Below are 27,534 nucleotides of genomic sequence, written 5' to 3' on the forward strand. Positions count from 1 at the left end.
CTGCTCTCACTGCGACACGCTTCATGGCTTCAAACGGAAGTGCTTAAGGACAAACAAGAGCCAGGGCAGCCTAATTCCTCCGCATATTTACTCGGCATTCGGGACTGCTGACGTCAGCAGAGTTTATGCCCTTTGCAGGTGGTTCAGGATCTCAGCCGCTTCGGAAGCAGATTTTGCTCTTATTTCCCATTGCATTTGTTTGCGCCCTGATTCTCTCTCGGGATTGAGACCCAAAGCAGCTCGCACCCTTAAAAAAGGCCCTTTCTCACATTCTTGCCAGTTCTGCTTGCGCTGTTGCTATGTGCTTTGAATTCGGTTCTGACTTAAGACAAACCTATCTGAATGTTGGGTTGTTGTAGGTTTTTATTTATTTATTTATGTATTTACTTTGCTTCTATCCCGCTGTATCTCAAGCCCGAAGGCGACTCACGGCGGTTCACAAACAGTAAAAACAGTAGAAACAGCAGTGGTTCCATACAACATAGAACAATTGACTTAACACATTATCCATAAATTACCAATAAGCCATTACAATGCACAATTATTACAAAAAACAACAACCGTACCCAATCTTCTCCTCATCCAAGCGTAGTCCAGGTTCGCCGTCCATTGTTCCATTCCTATGTTCCATTACCAGATTGCACTAAATTACTCAAACGCCTGCACAAACATCCAGGTCTTCACCTTTTTGCGGAATACCATTAGAAATGGTGCTAGTCTAATGTCCATAGGAAGGGTGTTCCACAGCCGAGGAGCCACCACCGAGAAGGCCCTATCTCTCGTCCCCGCCAGCCGAGTTTGAGAAGCAGGCGGGATCGAGAGCAGGGTCTCCCCGGAAGATCTCAAACTCCTGGTGGGTTCATAGGCAGAGATGTGGTCGGAAAGGTAGCTTGGGCCGGAACCGTTTAGGGCTTTAAAGGCCAACGCCAGCACTTTGAATTCAGCCCGGTAGCAGATCGGTAGCCAGTGGAGTTGGCGCAACAGGGGGGTGGTATGCTCCCTGCGCTCCACTCCTGTTAACACCATGGCTGCCGAGCGTTGGACTAGTTGGAGCTTCCGAGCTGTCTTCAAAGGCAACCCCACATAGAGAGCGTTGCAGTAGTCTAAACGGGATGTAACCAGAGCGTGGACTACCGTGGCCAAGTCAGACTTCCCAAGGTACGGGCGCAGCTGGCGCACAAGCTTTAGCTTTTTCGGGCTAGATGGCCATGGTGTGCTGTCACTTGCTGGGCCTGTGCAACAGACTGTAGACAGGACGGATATTCTGTGTGCCCAACGGGACGCCCGGGCTGCCTCAGATGAGAAGCCTTAGGATTTCCTTGAACAGAGTCTTTAGATTGCTTAAAGGTTGAACAAAGTTTTTTATTGTTGTTAAGGTCTTCAATAAAGCACAATTATTTCAAGGCTTTCTTAACCAATTGGTGGCTTTCTCAATCTTGTCCACAGGGGACAGGCAACTATCTTCATAAACTGTTTCTTCACTATCGGGGAAATCCTTCATCTCTATCTGGGCAGTCTGTCTTAGGCCTTGCTGGCTTGGGACCCCTACACCCGGTACCAACTGCTTCTGGCTGCCACGAGTGGCCCTTACCAGACAGAGTCCTTTGTAGAACTTCAGTTCCCAGCAATGGCTGGCCGTAGCGCTGTGGGGCTGGATCCCTTCAGTAAAGGAGCTAGAAGGCTGTACATTCCCAGCAAAGGCTATGCGGAGACTGTATCCCCCCATCCAAGCTGTAAAAGACGAAGCTTTCTACAGGAGGACCTGATTTACGTCCTGTACGAAGACTTCTCTGTGTGGACAGAACTAAAATGGCTCCTTTTCCCTCCCAAACCCCAAAAAGGGGGCAGAACTTGGGAACCTAACGATGACGGACGGGTCATTGACCCAATAGCTGCAAATCAAGGAAAGCCACCTAACTGTAAAATGCATAGAACTTTAGAATACATGCAAACCCTCAACAAAGGAAAGGCAAGTTGGAGCTCCTGGTACAGCCGTGCCAGAACACATGGTTTAGAGGCATTCTCTCCTGACGTTTCACCTGCATCTATGGCAAGCATCCTCAGAGGTAGTGAGGTGTGTTGGAACTAGGAAAAAGGGTTTATATATCTGTGGAATGACTAGTAAACACCTTTTCCTAGTTCCCACAGACCTCACTACCTCTGAGGATGCTTGCCATAGATGAAGGCGAAACATCAGGAGAGAACGCCTCTAGAACATGGCCAAATAGCCCGAAAAAAACCTACAATGACCCAGTGATTCTGGCCATGAAAGCCTTCGACTATATCGGAGTGTTCTTGGGCTGAGAGTGTGTGACTCGCCTGAGTTTCTATGTGGGTTTCTATGACCAAGAAAGAACCCGAGCCCTGTTCTCCAGAGTCATAGTCCAATGCTGAAACCACAACGCCCTGCTTGCTGTCGGGATAGATTAATGATGCATTCAAGCACAAGGCTTGGAGTCCAGATGTGGCCTGCCATGTCATTTTAGGTGTCCCTTCTCCAAATGCTGGACTACAGTGCCTGCATTCCTCATCATTAGCCATCATGACTAGGGATGATAGGAGTTGTGATACATCCAGAAGGCTGCAGTTTGTTCTGTTGAGTCAGGAGAGTGGGTTTGAATTTAGATACAAATTCAATGGATATGACGCGTGACGTTAAAATGCCCTTTAATCTTTTCCCAACCTCAGAGCCACGAGTGATGTCAAGTTGCAAATCCCATTATCCCCAGTCTGCGTGGCAGGTGATCCAAAGTGATGGGAGTTGCAGTTCAATAACATCTTGGGTAAAAACGAAAGAACATCGGCCACTATGTAAATATAGATAGATAGATGATAGATAGATAGATAGATAGATAGATAGATAGATAGATAGTTGTCCCTCTGTTATCCAAGGAGTCTCCATCCCTGGATTCAACGGCCCTTTGAAGGCAACCATGAGGCTGATGTGGCCCTCCATGAAAATAGGTTTGACGCCCCTACCTGCATTAAGGAGCATTAGAGGCAGAAGAGCCAGAAGGCATCACAGCCTGTTTGATCATCTGGGTTGTGAGATGATTTGGGTGGCTCTGTTCTCCAATGTTTGCGTGGAGTTGGTGTGCAATTGCTAAACTGGGCTGGCTTCTGCATGTCGTCCCACCTCCCTTCCATATATTCAAAGGAAGAGAAATTTATTTATTTATCGTGTCAGGAGAAAACCAAACCAGTTGTATTGCATTAAAAACAGACAAACAAACAAAACACAACATTTGCAGACTTGGTTTTCTATTCAATGTCCTTTGAGCAGTCTCTGGCCACTTGGAGTGCCTCTGGTGTTGCCGCAAGGAGGTCCTCCCTTGTGTATCATGTGGCAGGGCTCAGGGTGCATTGCAGCAGGTGGTCAGTGGTTTGCTCTTCTCCGCACTCGCATGTCGTGGATTCAAGAGCCTGCTCTTAATTAAACTTATTTATTTATCATGTCAGGAGCAAAACAGTTGTATTGCATTAAGAAAACACAGAGAAACAAACAAACAGACAAAACACAAAGTTTGCAGATTTGGTATTCTATTAAATGTCCTTTGACTGGTTTCTGGCCCCTTGGAGTGCCTCTGGTGTTGCTGCAAGAAGGTCCTCTATTGTGCATGTGGCAGGGCTCAGGTTGCATTGCAGCAGGTGGTCAGTGGTTTGCTTTTTTCCACACTCGCATGTCGTGGATTCCACTTTGTGGAATCCCCATTTCTTGAGGTTGGCTCTGCATCTCGTGGTGCCAGAGCGCAGTCTGTTCAGCGCCTTCCAAGTCGCCCAGTCCTCTGTGTGCCCAGGGGGGAGTCTCTCATTTGGTACCAGCCATGGATTGAGGTTCTGGGTTTGAGCCTGCCACTTTTGGACTCTCACTTGCTGGGGTGTTCCAGCTAGTGTCTCTGTAGATCTAAGAAAACTATTTCTAGATTTAAGTTGTTGGCGTGCTGGCTGATGCCCAAACAGGGGATGAGCTGGAGGTGTCTCTGCCTTGGTCCTTTCACTATTGGCTGCTACTTCCCGGCAGATGTCAGGTGGTGCAATACCAGCTAAGCAGAAGACATTGCAAGCCACACCAGCCTTCAGCCCTGCCCACATCTGGACCAAAACAGAAGGTGTCCAGAATCTGGAATCCAGAAGTAGCGCTTGGGAGGCGCTGGGGTGTTTGTTGCGCGTGTCCTGGAGTGAGCTTCACATTCAACTCCATCTGCACTTAGTGAGCACAAAGTGGAAATTGCAACTGCTTTGACGCACATGCTCCCCCCGCCCTCTTCCCATTGCCCAGTTGCTTGTTGCATGCGCTTTCTTTGGAGCCGCTTGGCTGTGTTCTCCGCTGGGCTCATTGAGTTTGGAAGATTGTGTTGAGAAGGCTCCAGGAAGCCTGGAACGACCTGTGCTCTCCAGAACAGAGAGGCCTCTGCAAAGTTAATGTTTATCCAGCCAGAGTGACCGCTCTGCAGGGATTTGGCCCTCCAGGACAACGGAGAAAGGACGTTTCCCTTAGACATGGAAGGCAGCAATGCCACTCTGTGTGTTGGTGAAGGTGCCTCACCTCCACAGGTGTGCTGTTGTCCATGAACTAGCAACTCTGAGCCTGCAGAAAACTTGTTAGCGCAGTCGTTCTCATCGCTGAGCCTGGAACCCCAGGTCTCGGCGGTGGTCAGGGGAGCTTTTGCACAACTAAAACTTGTGCGCCAGCTGCGCACGTACCTTGGGAAGACTGACTTGGCCACGGTAATCCACGCTTTGGTTACATCCCGTTTAGACTACTGCAACACTCTCTACGTGGGGTTGCCATTGAAGACTGCCCGGAAGCTGCAGCAAGTACAACGCTCGGCAGCCAGATTACTAACGGGTGCTGGGTACAAGGAGCACACCACTCCGCTGTTACACCAGCTCCACTGGCTGCCAATTAGCTTCCGAGCACAATTCAAAGTGCTGGTGTTGACCTATAAAGCCCTAAACGATTCCAGCCCTGTTTACCTCTCCCCTATGAACCATCAAGATTATTAAGATGGTCTGGAGGGGCCCTGCTCTCGGTCCCACCGGCCTCGCAAGTGCGTCTGGTGGGGACGAGGGACAAAGCCTTCTCAGTGGTGGCCCCACGGCTCTGGAACTCTCTCCCGCCAGAGGTTAGAACCGCCCCACCAATCCTGACATTCAGGAAACAGGTGAAGTCGTGGTTATGGAGACAGGCCTTCGAAGAATGAGACAATGATTTGGATGGAAGACGGTGTATATTCGATTTTAGTATGACGACTGACCACTGTAGTTTTAAATATATGTGCTTTTAAAATGTTTTATTGTAATGTGTATTTTGATATTTTACCGATTGGATGTGTTTTTATGGTTGGAAACCGGGCTGAGTCCCTCTTATGAGGTGAGAAGCTCAGTATATAAAACTTTGAAATAAATAAATAAATAAATAGTTCTCAACCTTCCTAATACAGTTCCTCATGTTGTGGTGACCCCCAACCATCCAATTATTTTTGTTGCGACTCCATAAATGTCAGAGGATGCCTGCCATAGATGTGGGTGAAACGTCAGGAGATAATGCCCAAGCAGCCCAGAGAACTCACAGCAACCCAGTGATTCTGGAAAGCCTTCAGCCACACTTTGCTATCATTCCTTGTGCGCTGCTAGATAGAAAAGAAAAAACAATTGTTGGCACCCATTTTTAAGAATATGATATCCAGCTATTCTCAGAACCATTTCATTGTTAGTAAAATAGCAGAAAGCACAATACAGTTTTCATTTGTGCAAGACTAGAGATGGTTTCCATACGAATACAGACTTGCAGACCAAGAATATTGGTGCAAAATAGATGTCTCTTCTGTTGGTTTGCAAAACACAAAGTACGGGATCTGACCTTTTTGTGCGAGGATTGTGCTTTCTGTGGCACTGCATGTTCTTTGTTTTCGTTCTCAGAATGTGGGAAGGAGAAACACAGGCCTGGCACGTTGCCGAATACAAATCTCCACCTCATCGTGCTGTTCTGATGCAGTTCGGCCCTTATGTAAACTCAGTTTGCAAATGCTATTAGTTTTGGCTGCGTCGCTATTAGGGGAGGCGTGTGTCTGCATAATTTAGTCTTTTAATTTGCATTAAGTCAGTGTTTCTCAACCTGGGGATCGGGAGCCCTGTGTGGGTCGCAAGAGGGTGTCAGAGGGGTCACCAAAGACCATCAGAAAAGATAGTATTTTCTCTTGGTCATGGGTGTTCTGTGTGGGAAGTTTGGTCCAATTCTATCATTGGTGAGGTTCAGAATGCCATTTTATTGTGGGTGAACTATGAATCCCAACAACTACAACTCCCAAATGGCAAGGTCTATTTTCTCCAAACTCTACCAGTGTTCACATTTGGGCATATTGATTATCTGTGCCAAGTTTGATCCAGATCCATCACTGTTTGAGTCCACAGTGTTCTTTGGGTGTAGGTGAACTACAACTCCAAAAACTCAAGGTCAGTGTCCACCAGAATCTCCCAGTATTTCTCTTGGCCATGGGAATTCTGTGTGCCAAGTCTGGTTCAATTCCATCATTGGTGGAGTTCAAAAGGCTCTTTGATTGTAGGTGAACTATAAATCCCAGCAACTCCAACATTCCTAAATGACAAAATCAATCCCCCTCCAACCCCACCAGTATTCAAATTTGGGCGTATCGGGTATTTGTGCCAAATTTGGTCCATCCTGCATATCAGATATTTATATTACGATTCATAAGAGTAGCGGAATTAAAGAAGTAGTAATGAAAATAACGTTATGGTTGGGGGTCATCACAACGTGAGGACCTGTACTAAGGGGTCACGGCATTAGGAAGGTTGAGAAACACTGCATTAAGTGGCCTTTTCCTTATATATGCTTAGGTTGCTCAGAGATACTGTAACTCTTGCTTTGTCTACCACAGCGTTTCTCAACCTGGGGGTCGCGACCCCTGGGGTGGTCACGAGGGGGTTTCAAGGGATCACCAAACAACATCAGAAAACACATATTTCTGATGGTCTTGGGAACACCTTTGGCAGAAAAGGCTGAAGATCTCTCCACCTGTCCTTCTCTTCCTTTTTGGAAACAGACAGCAAATCCTCCCCCCAAATGTCCTCCTCCGCTGTGATTGGCCGGTCTCTTAGCCAAGGGGAGGGCTGTTTCTGAGACTCCAAGTGGGGAGGGGAGAGCAGGCGTGCTCAGCGCATGGCAGCATGGTGCACATGTGTGGGCGAGGGAGAGCGTGTGAGGCTGGAGCTCGGCTAGTACCAACAAGTCCCTTCAAGGCATGGGGGTTCCGTGTGGGAAGTTTGGCTCAATTCTATCGTTGGTGGAGTTCAGAATGCTCTGATTATAGGTGAACTATAAATCCCAGCAATTACAGCTCCCAAATGTCAAGGTCTATTTCCTCCAAACTCCACCAGTGTTCACATTTCACCTACCCCCAGAGAGAAAATACTGGAAGGGTTTGGTGGGCATTGACTTGAGTTTGGAGTTGTAGTTCACCTATATCTGGAGAGCACTGTGGACTGAAAACAATGATGGATCTGGGCCAAACTTGGCACAAATACTTACTATGACTGAATGTGAACACTGGTGGGATTTGGAGAAAACAGACCTTGACATTCGGGAGTTGTAGTTTCTGGGATTTATAGTTCACATACAATCAAAGGGCATTCTGAACTCCACCAATGATGGAATTGAAGCCCCTCAAGCCCCCCCCCCCCCCGCCGGGGTAAAATGAGGTAAAATGAGAAAACCCTGGATGAGGTAGGAATTGTGTCCAGTTCTGGGCACCGCAGTTGAAGAGAAATGTTGACAAGCTGGAATGTGTCCAGACGAGGGCAACTCAAATGATCAATGTTCTGGAGAACAAGCCCTATGAGGAGTGGCTTAAGGAGCTGGGCATGTTGAGCCTGAAGAAGAGAAGGATGAGAGGAGACATGATGAGGGCCATGTATAAATATGTGAGAGGAAGCCACAGGGAGGAGGGAGCAAACTTGGAGACTAGGACGCAATGGAACCATGGCTTCAAACTACAAGAGAGGAGATTCCATCTGAACATGAGGAAGAACTTCCTGACTGCGAGAGCCGTTCAGCAGTGGAACTCTCTGCCTTCCCCGGAGGGAGTGTGGTGGAGGCTCCTTCTTTGGAAGCTTTTAAGCAGAGGCTGGATGGCCATCTGTCAGGGGTGCTTTGAATGCAATATTCCTGCTTCTGGGCAGGATGGGGTTGGACTGGAGGATGGCCCAGGAGGTCTCTTCCAACTCTTTGATTCTATGATTCTATGTTCAGCAGTGGAACTCTCTGCCCCGGAGGGAGTGTGGTGGAGGCTCCTTCTTTGGAGGCTTTTAAGCAGAGGCTGGATGGCCATCTGTCAGGGGTGCTTTGAATGCAATATTCCTGCTCCTTGGCCGAATGGGGTTGAGCTGGATGATGGCCCAGGAGGAGATCTCTTCCCATTCTTTGAGCCTATGATTCTCTGAGTGGGAGTGATGGTGGTGGCCAAGTGGGAGCCTGTCTCCCCGTGTGTTCCCAGCAGGTGCCCTGCTGGGGGGTCAGTCCTGGCCAAACTCGGCCCCTCTCTCTCTGGACTTCATCCCCCGACTCCCTGAGAGCCCGGGCGGTGGGTGTCCGGCAGCCTTGGCCTCCTCCTTCTCTCCCTTCCCGAGTGGACGGCCACTTAGAGAAAGGACGAGGAGGAGGACGAAGAGGAGGAGGCGCTTCCCGGCCGCTCATCACATGGCTCCTCGCTCGCTCGGGAGGGTTTCCATGGGAAGGCGGACGAGGAGGAGGAGGAGGAAGAGGAAGAGGAAGAGGGCAGGAGCGGGGTCTCCGGACCAAGCGCGCCGGACACAAGAAGGGCTCTCCGGCCAGCTCTCTCTCTCTCTCTCTCTCTCCCTGGGAGGCGGACAAAGGAGGGCGCGCGGACATGTAAGTGGGGGGCTTTTGCAGAGGGAGGGGGGGAGGGAGAGCGCCCCTTCCCACCCAAAGAGGAGGAGGGGGGGGGCTCCCGGGTCAGACACCCCCCCCCCCTTTGTGCCTTTTTCCAGACCCCGAAGCCCTTTCGAAGAGAGAGCCCGGGGGTGGTGGGGGTGCTGCTGCTTGAGCAGGAGGGCTTTTTTGGGGGGGGGGGTGTTGTGTGTTTGTCCCTCCTTGGCTACCCTGGCCTACCTCCCCTCCCCTCCCCTTTCTCCTCCCCTCCCTTTGTCCTGGCTGGCTGCCCTTCTTCCCCTTCTTCCCTTCCCTTTCTTTTTTCCTTCCTTTACTTTAGTAACAATTAGTAATCTTGTCTATAGAAATAAAAATGTAACCTTCGTTTGTGGGATTGACGGAACTCCGAAACCACTGGGGGAATTGACACCACATTTGGACACACAAGACCCCTCTCAGGCCAATGAGTGACCATCACTCACAAAAAACACTAAAAGACACACAACGGAAGAGGGGGGAAAGCCAAAAATTAAAAAAATACATTATAATGCATGTGCATAACCACATACATACACATAAACCCAAATATGCACACACATATATACATATACACAAACACACAAAACACATATACACAGACTGGGCCAGAGCAACACATGGCAGGGGACAGCTAGTCTATATAAATAAAAACTGTAATGTTTGCAGGATTAACACAACTCCAAAACCACTGGGTGAATTGACACCACATTTGGACACCAGACAGGTATCAGGCCAGGGAGTGACCATCACTCAGAAAAACACTGAAAAACACAGCAGAAGAGACTTAGAAAGCAAAAAGAAAAACATGCACAACACCACATATATATATATATATATATATATACACACACACAAAACACATATACACAGACTGGGCCACAGCAACGCATGGCAGGGGGCAGCTAGTATATATATATGTATATTAATAAATATAATGTTTGTTTGTGGGATTAACATAACTCCAAAAGCACTGGGGGAATTGACACCACATTTGGACACACAAGACCCCTCTCAGGCCAACAAGTGACCATCACTCAGAAAAACACTGAAAAACACAGAGGAAGGGGCTTAAAAAGCAAAAATAATAAATAAATACAAGGTATGCACAGAACTATATATATCTATATAAATAAAAATGTAACCTTCGTTTGTGGGATTAACACAACTCCAAAACTACTGGGGGAACTGACACCACATTTGGACACCAGACAGGTATCAGGCCAGGGAGTGACCATCACTCAGAAAAACACTGAAAAACACAACAGAAGAGACTTAAAAAGAAAAAAGAAAAACATGCACAACACCACACACACACACACAGATATATATATATATATATACACACACACAAACACATATACACAAATATATACACACACAAAACACATATACACAGACTGGGCCACAGCAACACATGGCAGGGGACGGCTAGTATATATATGTATATGAATAAATGTAATGTTTGTTTGTGGGATTAACATAACTCCAAAACCACTGGGGGAATTGACACCACATTTGGACACAAGGCACCTCTCAGGCCAATGAGTGACCATCACCCACAAAAACACTGAAAAACACAGTGGAAGGGACTTAAAAAGCCAACCCCCCCCCCAACAATTACATTACAAAGCATGCACAAAACCACATATATATACACGCAAACATACATATACACAAATATATACACACACAAATACACAGGCTGGGCCACAGCAACGCATGGCAGGGGACAGCTAGTAATAACAATAATCTATCTAAACAGAAATGTAATGTTTGTTTGTGGGATTGACATAACTAAAAAAATGGACAAATTGACATCAAATTTGGACACAAGACCCCTCTCAGGACAACAAGTGACCATCACTCAGAAAAACACTGAAAAACACAGAGGAAGGGGCTTAAAAAGCCAAAAAAAACCCCCCAACAACAATTACATTACAAAGCATGCACAAAACCACATATATATACACGCAAACATACATATACACAAATATATACACACACAAATACACAGGCTGGGCCACAGCAACGCATGGCAGGGGACAGCTAGTAATAACAACAATAATCTATCTAAATAGAAATGTAATGTTCATTTGTGGGATTGATATAAGTAAAAAAATGGATGAATTGACATGAAATTTGGACACAAGACCCCTCTCAGGCCAACGAGTGACCATCACTCATAGAAACATTGAAAAACACAGCGGTAGGGACTTTAAAAACAAACAAAAATTATATTACAACGCATGCACAAACTACATATATAAACAAATATATACACACACACACACACACATATACATACACGAAACACATATTCACAGACTGGGACACAGCAACACATGGCAGGGGAGGGCTAGTCTATATAAATAAAAATGTAATATTTGTTTGTGAAATTGACATAACTCAAAAACCATTGGGTGAATTGACATCAAATTTAGACACAAGACACCTCTCAGGCCAAGGAGTGACCATCACTCATAGAAACATGGAAAAAAACTCAGCAGAAGAAACTTAAAAAGACAAAAAAATACATTACAACACATGCACAAAACCACATATATACACATACATACAAATATATATATATATATATCTGCAAACACACATATATACACATACAGAAAAAATATACACACACATATACACACATGCAAAACACAGACTGGGCCACAGCAATTTATTATTTTACTACTATTATTATTATTACAGTAACTGTCCCCTGCTATGCGTTGCTGTGGCCCAATCTGTGTATATGTGTTTTGTGCGTGTATATATGTGTGTATATGTGTGTGTATATATATTTGTGTATATGTGTATGTATGTGGTTTTGTGCATGCATTGTAGTGTATTTTTATTTTTTGTCTTTTCTGCTGTGTTTTTCTGTGTTTTTATGCATGATGGTCACTCGTTGGCCTGAGGGGTGTCTTGTGTCCAAATTTGGTGTCCATTCATCCAGTGGTTTTTGAGTTATGTCAATCCCACAAACGAACATGACATTTTTATTTATATAGATTTATTATTTTACTCCCTTTCTTATTATTGGAAGGATACGTTAGCACATTGACATTGAAGAAGGTGAGAATAATGGTTTCATCGGAGTTGGACAGTCCTTTCTTAAATTACAGTTTTATGTAAACCTCAATTGTATGCCTCAATTAATGTAATTTTATTGGTATCTATTTTTATTTTATTTATTTATTTATGTATTTACTTTGCTTCTATACGGCTGTATCTCAAGCCCGAAGGCGACTCACGGCGGTTCACAAACAGTAAAAACAGTCGAAACAGCAGTGGTTCCATACAACATAGAACAATTGACTTAACACATTATCCATAAATTACCAATAAGCCATTACAATGCACAATTATTACAAGAAACAACCGTACCCAATCTTCTCCTCATCCAAGCGTAGTCCAGGTTCGTCGTCCATTGTTCCCTTCCTATGTTCCATTACCAGATTGCACTAAATTACTCAAACGCCTGCACAAACATCCAGGTCTTCACCTTTTTGCGGAATACCATTAGAGATGGTGCTAGTCTAATGTCCGTAGGAAGGGCGTTCCACAGCCGAGGGGCCACCACCGAGAAGGCCCTATCTCTCGTCCCCGCCAGCCGAGCTTGAGAAGCGGGCGGGATCGAGAGCAGGGTCTCCCTGGAAGATCTCAAAGTCCTGGTGGGTTCATAGGCAGAGATGCGGTCAGATAGGTCAGATAGGTAGCTTGGGCCAGAAGTGTACCAGTAGCTGCTGCATTTTCCACCCTCGACTTATATTCAGGTCGGCTTATACTCGAGTATATATGGTATACAGCATGCCAAAATCAAAAAGAAAATGTCTGTAAAATGCACCTGTGTTAGTATCTCCTTCCAGAGAGATGAGCGGAGATGCACAAATGCACTGACAAAGGCTGGAAATGCAGAAACAAAGCTGGCACATTTTCCCACGTGTGGTGGGCATGCAACGAAGGAAGCAACAACTGGAAACAGATCCCCCTTTGCCTTGAAAGAATGTTAAATATACAATTATGCTTTATGTATAACCCGCTCCGTCTCCCCAAAGGGACTCAGGGCCGTTTCCAGCGGAAATAATCTAGTGGCAAACATTCCGTGCCAAAATCAACACAGCAAACAAGAAGTAAACACACTTAAAGGTTATAAAACAGAAACTTAAATGAACATAACATAAAACCACCCACACATGTACAACATAAGCTCAAACTCGTAAAATTAGACAAGAAAACATGAAAACTCAGATGGTATGTATAATTCTTTCCCTTCCCTTCTTTTCCCTTCCCTTCCTTTCCTTCCTTCCTTTGTGCTCGCTATCTTCAAAGGTGTAGGCATTGCCCTGTTCTCTTGGAGACAAAACAACCAGCAGTTTTAAGCATCAGTTTTAAACTCACGTCCTGTGTTTTAATCTCTGCACAGTGTATTTAATATGTATTTTGTAGAAATGCATTTTATTGTATTGTCGAAGGCTTTCATGGCTGGAATCTCTCAGTTCTTGTGGGTTTTTCCGGGCTATATGGCCATGTTCTAGAGGCATTTCTCCTGACGTTTCGCCTGCATCTATGGCAAGCAACCTCAGAGGTGCATTTTATTATTATTCTTATTATTCTTCTTCTTATTATTATTATTATTTGATACACAACAAGACTGGTACACAGCGAGCAAGATCCTTCTGCTGGCTTTTGTATTCAATCACATGCTGGACCCTTCCCAAGTGTCTAGGACTGTGTGATGTATCGGCGAATAATGCGTGCAGATCCCAGTAAGGTGACCTTTGGCAGCTGGCAGGTGGTAGTTTCGTCAACTCTGATTGTTTTTAAGTGCAGGCCAAGGTCTTGAGGCACTGCACCCAGTGTGCCAATCATCACTGACACCACCTTGACTGGCTTATTGTTGTTGTTGTTATTATTATTATTATTATTGGAAACACAACAAGATGAGTCCAGAGCAGACACTCTGCTGGCTGTTGAATTGGATCACACGTTGGACCCTTCCCAAGTGCCTAGGACTGTGTGATGTATCTGTGAATAATGCGTGCAGATCCCAGTAAGGTGGCCTTCTGCAGCTGGCAGGTGGTAAGTTTGTCAGCGCTGATTGTGTTTAAGTGCAGGCCAAGGTCTTGAGGCACTACACCCGGTGTGCCTATCACCACTGAGACCATCTTTATTGGCTGCTGTTGAATCTGCTTCTGCTTCTGCTTCTTCTTCTTCTTCTTCTTCTTCTTCTTCTTCTTCTTCTTATTCTTATTATTATTATTATTAGAAAAGCAACAAGATGAGTCCACAGCAGACAAGATCACTCTGCTGGCTGTTGTATTAGATCACACAGCGGACCCATCCCAGGTGTCTAGGACTGTGTGATGCATTGGTGAATAATGCATGCAGATCCCAGTAAAGTGGCCTTCTGCAGATGGCAGGTGATAGTTTCATCAGCACCGATTGTTTTTCAGTGCAGGCCAAGGTCTTGAGGCACTGCACCCAGTGTGCCGAACACCACTGAGATCACCTTTACTGGCTTATTATTATTATTATTATTATTATTATTATTATTATTAGAAACACAACAAGATGAGTCCACAGCAAACAAGATCACTCTGCTGGCTGTTGTATTAGATCACACAGCGGGCCCATCCTAAATGTCTAGGACTGTGTGATGTATCGGCGAATAATGCGTGCAGATCCCAGTAAGGTAGCCTTTTGCAGCTGACAGAGGATAGTTTCATCAACTCTGATTGTTTTTAAGTGCAGGCCAGGTTCTTGAAGCACTGCATCCAGTGTGCCGATCACCACTGTGACCACCTTTACTGGCTTCTTCTTCTTCTTCTTCTTCTTCTAAACACAACAAGATGAGTCCACAGCAAACAAGGTGGTTGGCGTATTGGATCACACGTCAGACCCTTCCTAAGTGTCTAGGACTGTGTGATTTATCGACAAGCAATGTGTGCAGATCCCAGTAAGGTGGCCTTTTGCAGTTGACAGGTGGTAGTTTTGTCAGCGCCGATTGTTTTTCAGTGCAGGCCAAGGTCTTGAGGCACTGCACCCAGTGTGCCAATCACCACTGGGAGCACCTTGACTGGCTTGTGCCAGAATCATTGCAGTTCTACCTTTAAATCCTCATATAGTGTAATAATAATAGTGTGGTGTAATAATAACTATTGTTGTTATTCCTATTATTTTGTCTTAAGGCCCATTTTTGGACACGGTTTCTGCTTCGTCAACAAGCAGCACACTTTGCAAAACTCATCTTCTGGTTTCGACGCTGCCGTATCATGTGAAATGGCATGATGGAACTGCATGATGCAGCGTAGATGGAGCCTTCTCCCTTTGTGACTTGCTGTCGTGGTGGGAAATCGGCCAAGCAGCGGGTTGTTCCTCTGGTGTCCTCCTGGGAGGTTTCATGGCCAACTTGGGGATTTGGACTCTGATGAGTCAGATGTTTGCTCATGTTGTTTTGGGTCAAGGCTTTTGGGAATGACATTTCCTCTCTTCCTCTTCTCCTCCTTCTCTTCCATTTCCGCTTTCCTGCCGCTGTCTCTCGAGAAGGGCGTTCAGACGAGAGACAGTTGTTTACCCACAGGTCTTCCTTGTGTGAGTTTCAGTCGTGGTCAGAATCTGTGGCCATGTTCCGATTGGTATGTTCAGTGTGATATCCATGTGCTCTTGAGGCTTTTTTGTTTTGTTTTGTTTTGTTTTGTTTTGTTTGGTTGCTTAACAATAACTTATTGCATCCCACAAACTGGGAAAACTATTAGGCTTGTTTGATCGTGTTCATTAGTTTCTAAAGTCGTTATTAATTCGTATTTAAATTAGCTTACGATCCAATATTGAACCATGCAGGAATAGTGTGAAGAGTAATTAAGAATCGAAACAATTTTTCCAAATTTTCGTAATTATTTCGTAATTATTAAGGAGAGAAAAGGTGCCAGCGTTGCCTTTCCTCCCCATCCTCCTCCTCCTCCTCGTCCTGGAGATATTTTATTATCTTATTACTTATTTTATTAAGTAATTTTATTATTTATTTTATTATTTTATTATTTAATTAATTTTAAGTGATTTTAATTTTTATTTTTACTAACTAGATGTATTTTAATTTCATCCTGAATTTCAGAAGTTCCCCCTGTCCCGTTTGGAGGTGTTTTTAGCGCATTGCGCAATCGCGTCCGCCATTAACGAATCAATTCGTAATTAACAAAATTTCGAAAATTTTGAAAAATTTCGAAATTTTGAAATCTTAAATTTCGGAAGTCCTCAGAAATTCGAAGTGCTGGCGCCCCCTGGAAACGAAGCGAGTTTAGAACCAAATTTTTTCTTGATCAAACAAGCCTAAAAACTATGTTTAGTTCCAACTGGTTTGTTTGAAGTTCGCCAACTGGAAACCAAGGTTCATATTGGTCACATTGAACCATGGATCAACATGAATGTGGCCTTGACGTTGTGTCCCATTGTGAGGCTGTACAGTCCATCTCAACTTCAATATGTTTCCTTCTCTCTCTATTTTATGTGTAAACTAGCTTGGGTACTCAGCATTGCCCATATTATTTGAAAAAGTCATTTTTTTAATTGTACAAAATGCATAACGTTGTGGGTGAACTACAACTCCCATCATGCCAGATTAATCCTGACAAACTCCACCAGTACTTAAAGTTTGTTATGTTGGGCAGGTTTGCTGTAGCTGCATCAAGTTGTTTATTATTATTACTATTATTATTATTATTATTATTATTATTATTATTAACACAACAAAATGAGTCCACAGCAGACAAGGTCACTCTGCTGGCTGTTGAATTGGATCACACGTCGGACCCTTCCCAAGTGTCTAGGACCGTGTGATGTATTGGCAAGTGATGCGTGCAGATCCCAGTAAGGTGTCCTTCTGCAGCTGGCAGGTGGTAATCTTGTCAGCGCCGATTGTGTTTAAGTGCAGGCCAAGGTCTTGAGGCACTGCACCCAGTGTGCCGATCAGCACTGGGATCACCTTGACTGGCTTGTGCCAGAATCTTTGCGTTGTTGTTGTTGTTGTTGTTGTTGTTATCATCATCATCATGGGTGGGGCTCAGTGGGCTCTCTGGCTGTAGGGTAAACTACAACTCCCACTGTAGTGAGTCAGTCCCCTCAAAACCCCTTCAGTAGGTTGAATTGGTCATGGAAGTTCTGTCTGCCAAGTCTGATCCAGGTCTATCATGGACATCACAGTTTCTCTAGTTGTGGGTGAACTACAACTCCCAGAAAGGAAGTTTACTTCCCCCCCCCCCCCAACCCACAGTAATCAAATTTTGACATATCAGGTATGTCAAAAGGTTTTCCCCTGACATTAAGTCCAGTTGTGTCCGACTCTGGGACTCTGGTGCTTGTCTCCCTATGAACCTTCCAGGAACTTGAGATCGTCATAGGAGGCCTTGCTCTCGATCCCGCCTGCTTCACAAGCACGTTTGGCGGGGACAAGAGACAGGGCCTTCTCTGTGGTGGCCCTACCTAGGGATATTAGATCAGCCCCCTCCCTCCTGACCTTTCGAAAAAGAGTGAAAACCTGCAAGCGTTTGGAACCACATCATGACCAAAAACTTAAATCGGAAATGAACTAGGAACGGCTAAGACGATGGAACAGTTGAGTGGGGCAATCTTTTGTTGAGAGGTGATTAGATGTGCCTGATTGTTTCCTCTCTGTTGTTGTGCATATTGTAATTTTTGAGTTTTTTAATATTGGTAGCCAGATTTTTCCCCAGACACTGTCAAGCCATTAAATGCTAATGAGGTTGGTCAGTTGAAACATTCACCCCTAGCTCCAGCAGACAAGAGTCCTTTGTCCCACCCTGGACATTATTCCACAGATATATAAACCCATTTCCCTATTTCCAACAGACCTCACTACCTCTGAGGATGCTTGCCATAGATGCAGGCGAAACGCCAGGAGAGAATGCCTCTAGAACATGGCCATGGAGCCCGAAAAAAAACCTACAACAAGGACCTCTAATCACCTCTCAACAAAAGATTGCTCCAGGCACTGTCAGGCCATTATATGCTAATCCAGGTGGTCAGTTGAAACATTCACCCCTAGCTCCAGCAGACAAGAGTCCTTTGTCCCACCCTGGACATTATTCCACAGATATATAAACCCATTTCCCTATTTCCAACAGACCTCACTACCTCTGAGGATGCTTGCCATAGATGCAGGCGAAACGTCAGGAGAGAATGCCTCTAGAACATGGCCATATAGCCCGGAAAAACCCACAAGAACTGAGTGATTCCAGCCATGAAAGCCCTTGACAACCAAGCACAGCTTAACACCCCTCAACAAAAGATTCCCCCAGGCTCAGCTAGGCCTTCACATGCTAATGAAGGTGGTCAGTTCAAACATTCCCACCTGGCTCCAGCAGACAAGAGTCCTTTGTCCCACCCTGGACATTATTCCACAGATATATAAACCCATTTTTCCTACTTCCAACAGTCCTCACTTCCTCTGAGGATGCTTGCCATAGATGCAGGCGAAACGCCAGGAGAAAATGCCTCTAGAACAGGGCCATAGAGCCCGAAAAAACCTACAACAACCCCAAAACGAAAATAAGTACAACAGCTGAGTTCAATCTGTAATCAGATTGCATTCATGAAGTTGTTGTTTTTCCAATCCCATTCAGCTGCTATTGAGTTTTATTGATTCCGATAGGTTGACCAATTAATAAACCAATTATATAATTCAGTATCGCTAGTTAAGTATCTATTTAAAGTTAATATGTGCTATGGATAGTGAGGTTGAGTGAGTGGTAGTGGGAGGGCGCAGATCCAGTGAGGGAGCCGCGCGCCTGCTCCGACCCTCTCTTGCTTTTCCGGATTGTGGAAGGCATTCCAAGGATAGGCCTGGCTTTGTTCCCCAAAGCAAGGAGGCAGCTGCGGGGGAAGACAGCCCAGGGAGGGAGGGTTGCTGTCTATCTCCAGCAAGAAGAACCCATTCGTTAACTGGTTCCGTCCCAGGTGACACTGGTTACAAAGGGAGGAGAGCTTGGTGGAAGAAAAACTGTTGTCTGCAGGGAAGAAATTGAGTGGTTAGCGGAGAAAACCAGTTTTGTGTGTACGTGTCTTTGTTGATTCATTGCGCTCTCCTCTGGAGGGTTGAAAGAACCAAGTAACCGAGCGAACGACCAAGTGCAAACACAGAAATGCACATGCTGGAAAGAAAAGTTGCTTTTCTTTATAGTTATTAGTCCAAACGCCATTCACAAAATCCATTGTGTGGGGGAAATGGTGGTAAACAAAAGGAGACTGAGGCATTGATCTCCATTCACATTGCAGAGGGCAGAGGATGCTTGCCATAGATGCAGGTGAAACGTCAGGAGAGAATGCCTCTAGAACATGGCCATAGAGCCCGGAAAAACCTACAACAACCCAGGCCATTATATGCTAATCAAGGTGGTCAGTTGAAACATTCCCACCTAGCTCCAGCAGACAAGAGTCCTTTGTCCCACCCTGGTCATTCCACAGATATAGAAACCCTTTTTCCTACTTCCAACAGACCTCACTATCTCTGAGGATGCTTGCCATAGATGCAGGCGAAACGTCAGGAGAAAATGTCTCTAGAACATGGCCATATAGCCCGAACACACCTAGCTCCAGCAGACAAGAGTCCTTTGTCCCACCCTGATCATTCCACAGATATATAAACCCACTTTGCTACTTCCAAGAGACCTCACTACCTCTGAGGATGCTTGCCATAGATGCAGGCGAAACGTCAGGAGAGAGTGCCTCTAGAACATGGCCATAGAGCCCGAACACACCTAGCTCCAGCAGACAAGAGTCCTTTGTCCCACCCTGATCATTCCACAGATATATAAACCCACTTTGCTACTTCCAAGAGACCTCACTACCTCTGAGGATGCTTGCCATAGATGCAGGCGAAACGTCAGGAGAGAGTGCCTCTAGAACATGGCCATAGAGCCCGAACACACCTAGCTCCAGCAGACAAGAGTCCTTTGTCCCACCCTGATCATTCCACAGATATATAAACCCACTTTGCTACTTCCAAGAGACCTCACTACCTCTGAGGATGCTTGCCATAGATGCAGGCGAAACGTCAGGAGAGAGTGCCTCTAGAACATGGCCATAGAGCCCGAACACACCTAGCTCCAGCAGACAAGAGTCCTTTGTCCCACCCTGATCATTCCACAGATATATAAACCCACTTTGCTACTTCCAAGAGACCTCACTACCTCTGAGGATGCTTGCCATAGATGCAGGCGAAACGTCAGGAGAGAGTGCCTCTAGAACATGGCCATAGAGCCCGAACACACCTAGCTCCAGCAGACAAGAGTCCTTTGTCCCACACTGGTCTTTCCACAGATATATAAACCCTTTTTCCTAGTTCCAACAGACCTCACTACCTCTGAGGATGCTTGCCATAGATGCAGGCGAAACGTCAGGAGAAATGCCTCTGGAACATGGCCCTATAGCCCGAACACACCTAGCTCCAGCAGACAAGAGTCCTTTGCCCCACCCTGGTCATTCCACAGATATATAAACCCTTTTTCCTAGTTCCAGCAGACCTCACTACCTCTGAGGATGCTTGCCATAGATGCAGGTGAAACGTCAGGAGAGAGTGCCTCTAGAACATGGCCATATAGCCCGGAAAAACCTACAACAACACAGGCCATTATATGCTAATCAAGGTGGTCAGTTGAAACATTCCCACCTAGCTCCAGCAGACAAGAGTCCCTTGTCCCACCCTGGTCATTCCACGGAAACATAAACCCATTTTCCTATTTCCAACAGACCTCACTACCTCTGAGGATGCTTGCCATAGATGCAGGCGAAACGTCAGGAGAGAATGCCTCTAGAACATGGCCATAGAGCCCGAAAAAACCTACAACAACCCAGTGATTCCGGCCACGAAAGCCTTCGAGAATACGCAGAAAGGAAGGTTCCTTAATGCAGTGGCCCACTCTTTGAACATCCCTGGACATAGCAAGTCGGCCTCGATCTCAGTGTGGGGACCCCCATGGGGGGGGGGGGTGTCGTGAGGGGGGTTGCTTCAGAGGGGTCACCAAAGACCACCAAAATACACATATTTTGGATGGTCTGAGGAACCCCTTTGGCAAAGAAGATCTCCCCACCTGTCCTTCTCTTCCTTTTTGGAAACAGATGGCAAATCCTCCGACCAAAAGCCCTCCTCCGCTGGGATTAACCGGCTTCTCAGACAAGGGGAGGGATGTTTCTGTGACTCCAAGCAGGGAGGGGAGAGCAGGCGTGCTCAGCGCATGGCTTCATGGTGCACATGTGCAAGCGAAGGAGAGCATGCAAGGCTGGAGGGAGGCTCATGCCAGCGACTCCTTTCACAGCAGGGGAATTCTGTGTGAGAAGTTTGGCCCAATTCTATCATTGGTGGGGTTCAGAATGCTCTTTGGTTGTAGGTGAACTATAAATCCCAGCAACAACAACTCCCAAATGTCAAGGTCTATTTTCCCCAAATTCCACCAGTGTTCACGCGTGGGCATATTGAGTATTTGTGCCATGTTTGGTCCAGATCCATCATTGTTTGAGTCCACAGTGCTCTCTGGATGTAGGTCAGTGGTTCTCAACCTGGGGTCCCCAGATGTTTTTGGCCTACAACTCCCAGAAATCCCAGCTGTTAAGATTTCTGGGAGTTGAAGGCCAAAAACATCTGGGGACCCCAAGTTGAGAACCACTGATGTGGGTGAACTACAACTCACAAACGCAAGGTCAATGCCCACCAAACCCTTCCAGTATTTCCTGTTGGTCATGGGAGGTTTTTGTGACAAATTTGGTTCAATTACATCACTGGGGGAGTTCAGAATGCTCTTTGATTGTAGGTGAACTATAAATCCCAGCAACTACAAATTCCAAATGTCAAGGTCTATGTTCCCCCAAACTCCACCAGTTTTCATATTTGGGCATATTGAGTATTCATGCCAAGTTTGGTCCAGATCCATCATCATTTGAGTCCACAGTGCTCTCTGAATGTAGGTGAACTACAACTCCCAAATGCAAGGTCAGTGTCCACCAAACCCTTGTAGTATTTCCAGACATGGGAGTTTTTTGGTTCAATTCCAAGGTCAATGCCCACCAAATCCTTCCAGTATTTCCAGACATGGGAGTTTTTTGTGCCAAGTTTGGTTCAATTCCATTGTTGGTGGAGTTCAGAATGCTCTTTGCTGTAGGTGAACTATAAACTCCAGCAACTACAACTTCCAAATGTCAAGGTCTGTTTTACCCAAACACCACCAGTGTTCACATTTGGGCATACTGAGGTTTTGTGCCAAGTTTGGTCCAGATCCATCATCGTTTGAGTCCACAGTGCTCTCTGGATGTAGGCGAACTACAACTTCAAAACTCAAAGTTAATGTCCAACAAACCCTTGTAGTATTTCCAGACATGGGAGTTTTTTGGTTCAATTCCAAGGTCAATGCCCACCAAACCCTTCCAGTATTTCCTGTTGGTCATGGGAGTTTTTTGTGCCAAGTTTGGTTCAATTCCATCACTGGGGGAGTTCAGAATCATAGAATCCTAGAATCCAAGAGTTGGAAGAGACCTCATGGGCCATCCAGTCCAACCCCATTCTGCCAAGAAGCAGGAATATTGCATTCAAATCACCCCTGACAGATGGCCATCCAGCCTCTGCTTAAAAGCTTCCAAAGAAGGAGCCTCCACCACACTCCCTCCGGGGCAGAGAGTTCCACTGCTGAACAGCTCTCACAGTCAGGAAGTTATTCCTTGTGTTCAGATGGAATCTCCTCTCTTGTAGTTTCTCTTTGATTGTAGGTGAACTATAAATCCCAGCAACTACAACTCCCAAATGTCAAAATCAACCCCAGATTTGGTCCAGTGAATGAAAATACATCCTGCATATCTTATATTGACATTACGATTCATAACAGGTGCAAAATTACAGTTAGGAAGGAGCAACAAAAATAATTGGACGAGTGGGGCTCCCCACAACATGAGGGACTGGGTTCAGGGGTCGCGGGATGAGGAAGGTTGAGAAATACAGGTGTAAGTGAATGGGAAAAGGAGGAAGCGGATTACAGATGTGCATTATCCAACTCCGAAATGCACCCCATCCACGAAACTTGAATGAAACAAGAATGCGCTCCGCATAAGCACATGTGCGCACTCTGTCCCTTCTTTCTCAGACTCCTCATTTCATGGATGAATATCCTCCTCTCATTCTTGCCCGTCCACAAAGAACTTGGCTGCCATTATTGCAGCGAATAAGGCTGCCATTTGGCAGAATCCACCGGGCTCTTTGGCACAACCAGCCAACACTTTGCACTGTTTGTTTGTTTGTGAGCGAGGACTCCGGGACTGGCCGCAGCCTAATTAGGGGAGAGACCTCCCATGAAGTGGACAGACACTCATTGAAGCCTTCGGCAAACAAAGACTCAGAGCAGGTGGCCTTCTCTATTAAATAGATTCAACTACATCCTCTTGGGATCTGCCTGGTTACCCTGTTTCTCCCAAAACTGCATTAAATATCTATCGTTCCTGTTTGTTTTGGTTGTTCTATTCGGCTATGGTCCAACCCTCAATCATCCCAGCTGGCCAATGGTCTGTAATAGCTGTATTTGCACTCACCTGTACAGGTTATCCTATGTAAACCATCACTCTCATTCATCCATCCAGATATGTGCCTATGGATATTGTTGGGACAAACCTCCTTGGAGAAATGTATTGTCAAAGGCTTTCATGGCCAGAATCACTGGGTTGTTGTAGGTTTTTTCGGGCTATATGGCCATGGTCTAGAGGCATTCTCTCCTGACGTTTCGCCTGCATCTATGGCAAGCATCCTCAGAGGTAGTGAGGTCTGTTGGAACTAGGAAAAATGGGTTTATATATCTGTGGAATGACCAGGGTGAGACAAAGAACTCTTGTCTGTTGGAGCTAGGTGTGAATGTATCAACTGACCACCTTGTATTGTCGAAGGCTTTCATGGCTGGAATCACTAGGTTGTTGTAGATTTTTTAGGGCTATATGGCCATGGTCTAGAGGCATTCTCTCCTGATGTTTCGCCTGCAGCTATGGCAAGCATCCTCAGATGTAGTGAGGTCTGTTGGAACTCGGAAAATTGGGTTTATATATCTGTGGAATAATGTCCAGGGTGGGACAAAGAACTCTTGTCTGTTGGAGCTAGGTGTGAATGTATCAACTGACCACCTTGTATTGTCGAAGGCTTTCATGGCCAGAATCACTGGGTTATTGTAGGTTTTTTCAGGCTATATGGGCATGTTCTAGAGGCATTCTCTCCTGACGTTTCGCCTGCATCTGTGGAAAGCATCCTCAGAGGTAGTGAGGTCTGTTGGAACTAGGAAAATGGGTTTATATATCTGTGGAATGATGTCCAGGTTGGGACAAAGAACTCTTGTCTGTTGGAGATAGGTGTGAATGTTTCAACTGACCACCTTGGTTAGCATTTGATGGCCTGGCTGTTGTTTGGTGTGGCTTATTAGTGCCTGGGGCAATCTTCTGTTGAGAGGTGATTAGCTGTCCCTAATTGGGTTGTTGTAGGTTTTTCCGGGCTCTATGGCCATGTTCTAGAGGCATTCTCTCCTGACGTTTCGCCTGCATCTATGGCAAGCATCCCCAGAGGTTGTGAGGTCTGTTGGAAATAGGAAAAATAGGTTTATATATCTGAGGAATGGTGTCCAGGTTGGGACAAAGAACTCTTTTCTGTTGGAGCTAGATGTGAATGTTTCAACTGACCACCTTGGTTAGCATTTGATGGCCTGGCTGTTGTTTGGTGTGGCTTGTTCGTGCCTGGGGGAATCCTTTGTTGAGAGGGGATTAGCTATCCCAGATTGTTTCCTCTCTGGAGTTTTCCTGTGTTTGAGTGTTGTTTTGCTGTTGTAATTTTAGAATTTTTTAATACTGGTAGCCAGATTTTGTTCATTTTCATGGTTTCCTCCTTTCTGTTGAGATTGTCCACATGCTTGTGGATTTCAATGGCTTCTCTGTGTCTTCTGTGATGAAGCATACGAGAAGCTGTGATGAAGCATACGAGAAGGGGGCTAGAGCGCAAGTGGAGGAAATCTCGGGACGCATCTGATCAAGCACGGGCTAAGGCCTCTCTTAAGGCATATTCCGTGGCTATTCAGGCGGCCAGGAAATCTTTCACGACCGCCCGGATAGCGTCTGCAGCAAATAGGTCATCAGAGCTGTTTCGGGTTGTCGGGGAGCTCCTTCACCCACCTGTGGTGGAGGGGACCCCTGACGACCCAACAGCTCGGTGTTGCGATTTCGCACACCACTTTGCAGGCAAGGTTGCCCAGATACGTCTTGAGCTCGACTCCAATCTTACTGTAGCGCCAAGGGAGGTGACCGAGGCATCTGCTTGTCCAATTTTGTGGGATTCTTTTCGGCTTGTTCTTCCTGAGACCGTGGAGGAGGTTCTTGGGGCTGTGAGGGCGACCACTTCGGCTCTTGACCCTTGCCCATCCTGGCTTATCAAATCTGCCAAGGAGGGGTTGGTTGATTGGTTTGTGTTGATCATTAACGCTTCGTTGGAGCAAGGGATCTTTCCATCTAGTTTGAAACAGGCTGTGGTTCGCCCACTCCTAAAGAAGTCATCCCTTGACTCTACGGTGCTGAACAACTACAGACCAATTTCCAACCTCCCTTTTTTGGGTAAGGTGCTGGAGCGGGTGGTCGCCCTCCAGCTCCAGAGCTTCCTGGATGACATCAATTACCTGGATCGGGCACAGTCCGGTTTCAGGCCTGGTCATGGCACCGAGACAGCCTTGGTCGCCTTGGTGGATGACCTCCGTAGAGGACTAGACCGGGGGAGTGTAACCCTGCTGGTCCTCTTGGACATCTCAGCGGCTTTCGATACCATCGATCATGGTATCCTTCTGGGTCGGCTATCTGGGATGGGCCTTGGGGGCACGGTTCTGTGGTGGCTCCAGTCCTTCCTGGAGGGACGTACCCAGATGGTGAAGCTGGGTGATGCCTGCTCGGACCCCTGGCCTTTGACCTGTGGGGTCCCGCAAGGCTCCATTCTATCTCCCATGCTTTTTAACATCTACATGAAACCGCTGGGAGAGGTCATCCGGAGTTTTGGAGTTGGGTGCCATCTCTACGCAGATGACACACAACTCTACTACTCTTTTCCACCTAATTCCAAGGAGGCCTCTCGGGTGCTGGACGAGTGCCTGGCCGCTGTGTCGATCTGGATGAGGAGGAACAAGCTGAAGATCAATCCCGACAAGACAGAGGTCCTCCTGGTTGATCGCAAACCAGATCGGGGTATAGGGTGGCACCTGTGTTGGACGGGGTTACACTCCCCCTGAAGCCACAGGTCCGCCGCTTGGGAGTCCTCCTGGATTCATCGCTCACGCTTGAGGCTCAGGCGTTGGCGGTATCCGGGGGGGCTTTTGCACAACTGAGACTTGTGCGCCAGCTGCGCCCGTACCTCGCGAAGGCTGATCTGGCTGGGGTGGTCCATGCCTTAGTCACCTCTAGCCTGGACTACTGCAATGCGCTCTACGTAGGGCTGCCCTTAAAAACGGCTCGGAAATTTCAACTGGTCCAACGGGCAGCAGCCAGGATGCTAACGGGGGCCCCTTACAGAGAGAGGTCAACCCTCCTGTTTAGGGAGCTCCACTGGCTGCCATTTATCTTCCGAGCCCAATTTAAGGTGCAGGTGCTTACCTACAAAGCCCTGAACGGTTTGGGACCATCCTACCTACGAGACTGCATCACAGTCTACGAACCCACACGCTCACTCCGGTCATCAGGAGAGGCCCTGCTCGTGATCCCACCCGCCTCACAGGCGCGTTTGGTGGGGACGCGGGACAGGGCCTTCTCTGTGGTGGCCCCCCGCCTCTGGAATGCCCTCCCGAAAGATCTCAGACAGGCCCCCACCCTGGCGGTCTTTAGAAAAAACCTGAAAACCTGGCTATTCCAACGTGCCTTCTCAGATTAGGAATCCCCACTACCAAAGCCCAGAAGCACTTTAGTAGAGCCAAGATCACTCTCAACGCACACCGCACTTATATCTTAATCTTATATCCCTCCGACACTTTTTCAGCACTTTTAACCCTGTACCCCACCCCAGCCGGCTCAGTTTTTTTTAAATAACGTCCTGTTGTATTGTTATTGCCTTTGTTTTCTGCTTTAACTGTTTTATTTTGCTATGTATTGTATTGTTGTATTGTGTTGTGCTGGGCTTCGGCCTGTTGTAAGCCGCATCGAATCCCTTGGGAGATGCTAGCGGGGTACAAATAAAGTTTAATAATAATAATAATAATAATTCTGACATGGTGGTTGTGAGAGTGGTCCAGCATTTCTGTCTTCTCAAATAATATGCTGTGTCCAAGTTGGTCCATCCGGTGCTCTGCTCTGGCTGACTTCTCTGGTTGAGTTAGTCTGCCGTGCCTTTCATGTTCCTTGATTTGTGTTTGGGCAATGCTGCTGTGTTTGGTGATCTCAATGTAGACTTGTCCACAGCTGCATGGTATGTGCTACACTCCTGCAGAAGTGAGAAGATCCCTCTTGTCTACATAGGAACCACCAAACGCAGAAATGCTGGACCACTCTCACAACCACCATGTCAGACTACACAGAGAAGCCACTGAAATCCA

At 46.4% G+C, this 27,534-nt stretch overlaps 1 protein-coding gene across 3 annotated transcripts in view; it reads left to right on the top strand.

The window, feature by feature from the left end:
* RIPOR1 (RHO family interacting cell polarization regulator 1) overlaps positions 1 to 27,534 on the top strand; it is a 195,790-nt gene that overhangs the window by 43,565 nt on the left and 124,691 nt on the right. Inside the window, exon 1 of one of the 3 annotated variants that reach the window (XM_067471148.1) lies at positions 8,750 to 8,908. The exons of the other annotated variants lie outside the window; for them this stretch is intronic. The gene's annotated coding sequence lies outside the window, so the exon portion shown is untranslated. Of the gene's footprint in view, positions 1 to 8,749; positions 8,909 to 27,534 lie in introns of those variants that run through there. 3 annotated transcript variants of the gene reach the window in all.

Source organism: Anolis sagrei, chromosome 8 (genome assembly GCF_037176765.1).
Source record: "Anolis sagrei isolate rAnoSag1 chromosome 8, rAnoSag1.mat, whole genome shotgun sequence".
Taxonomy (NCBI): Eukaryota; Metazoa; Chordata; class Lepidosauria; order Squamata; family Dactyloidae; genus Anolis; species Anolis sagrei.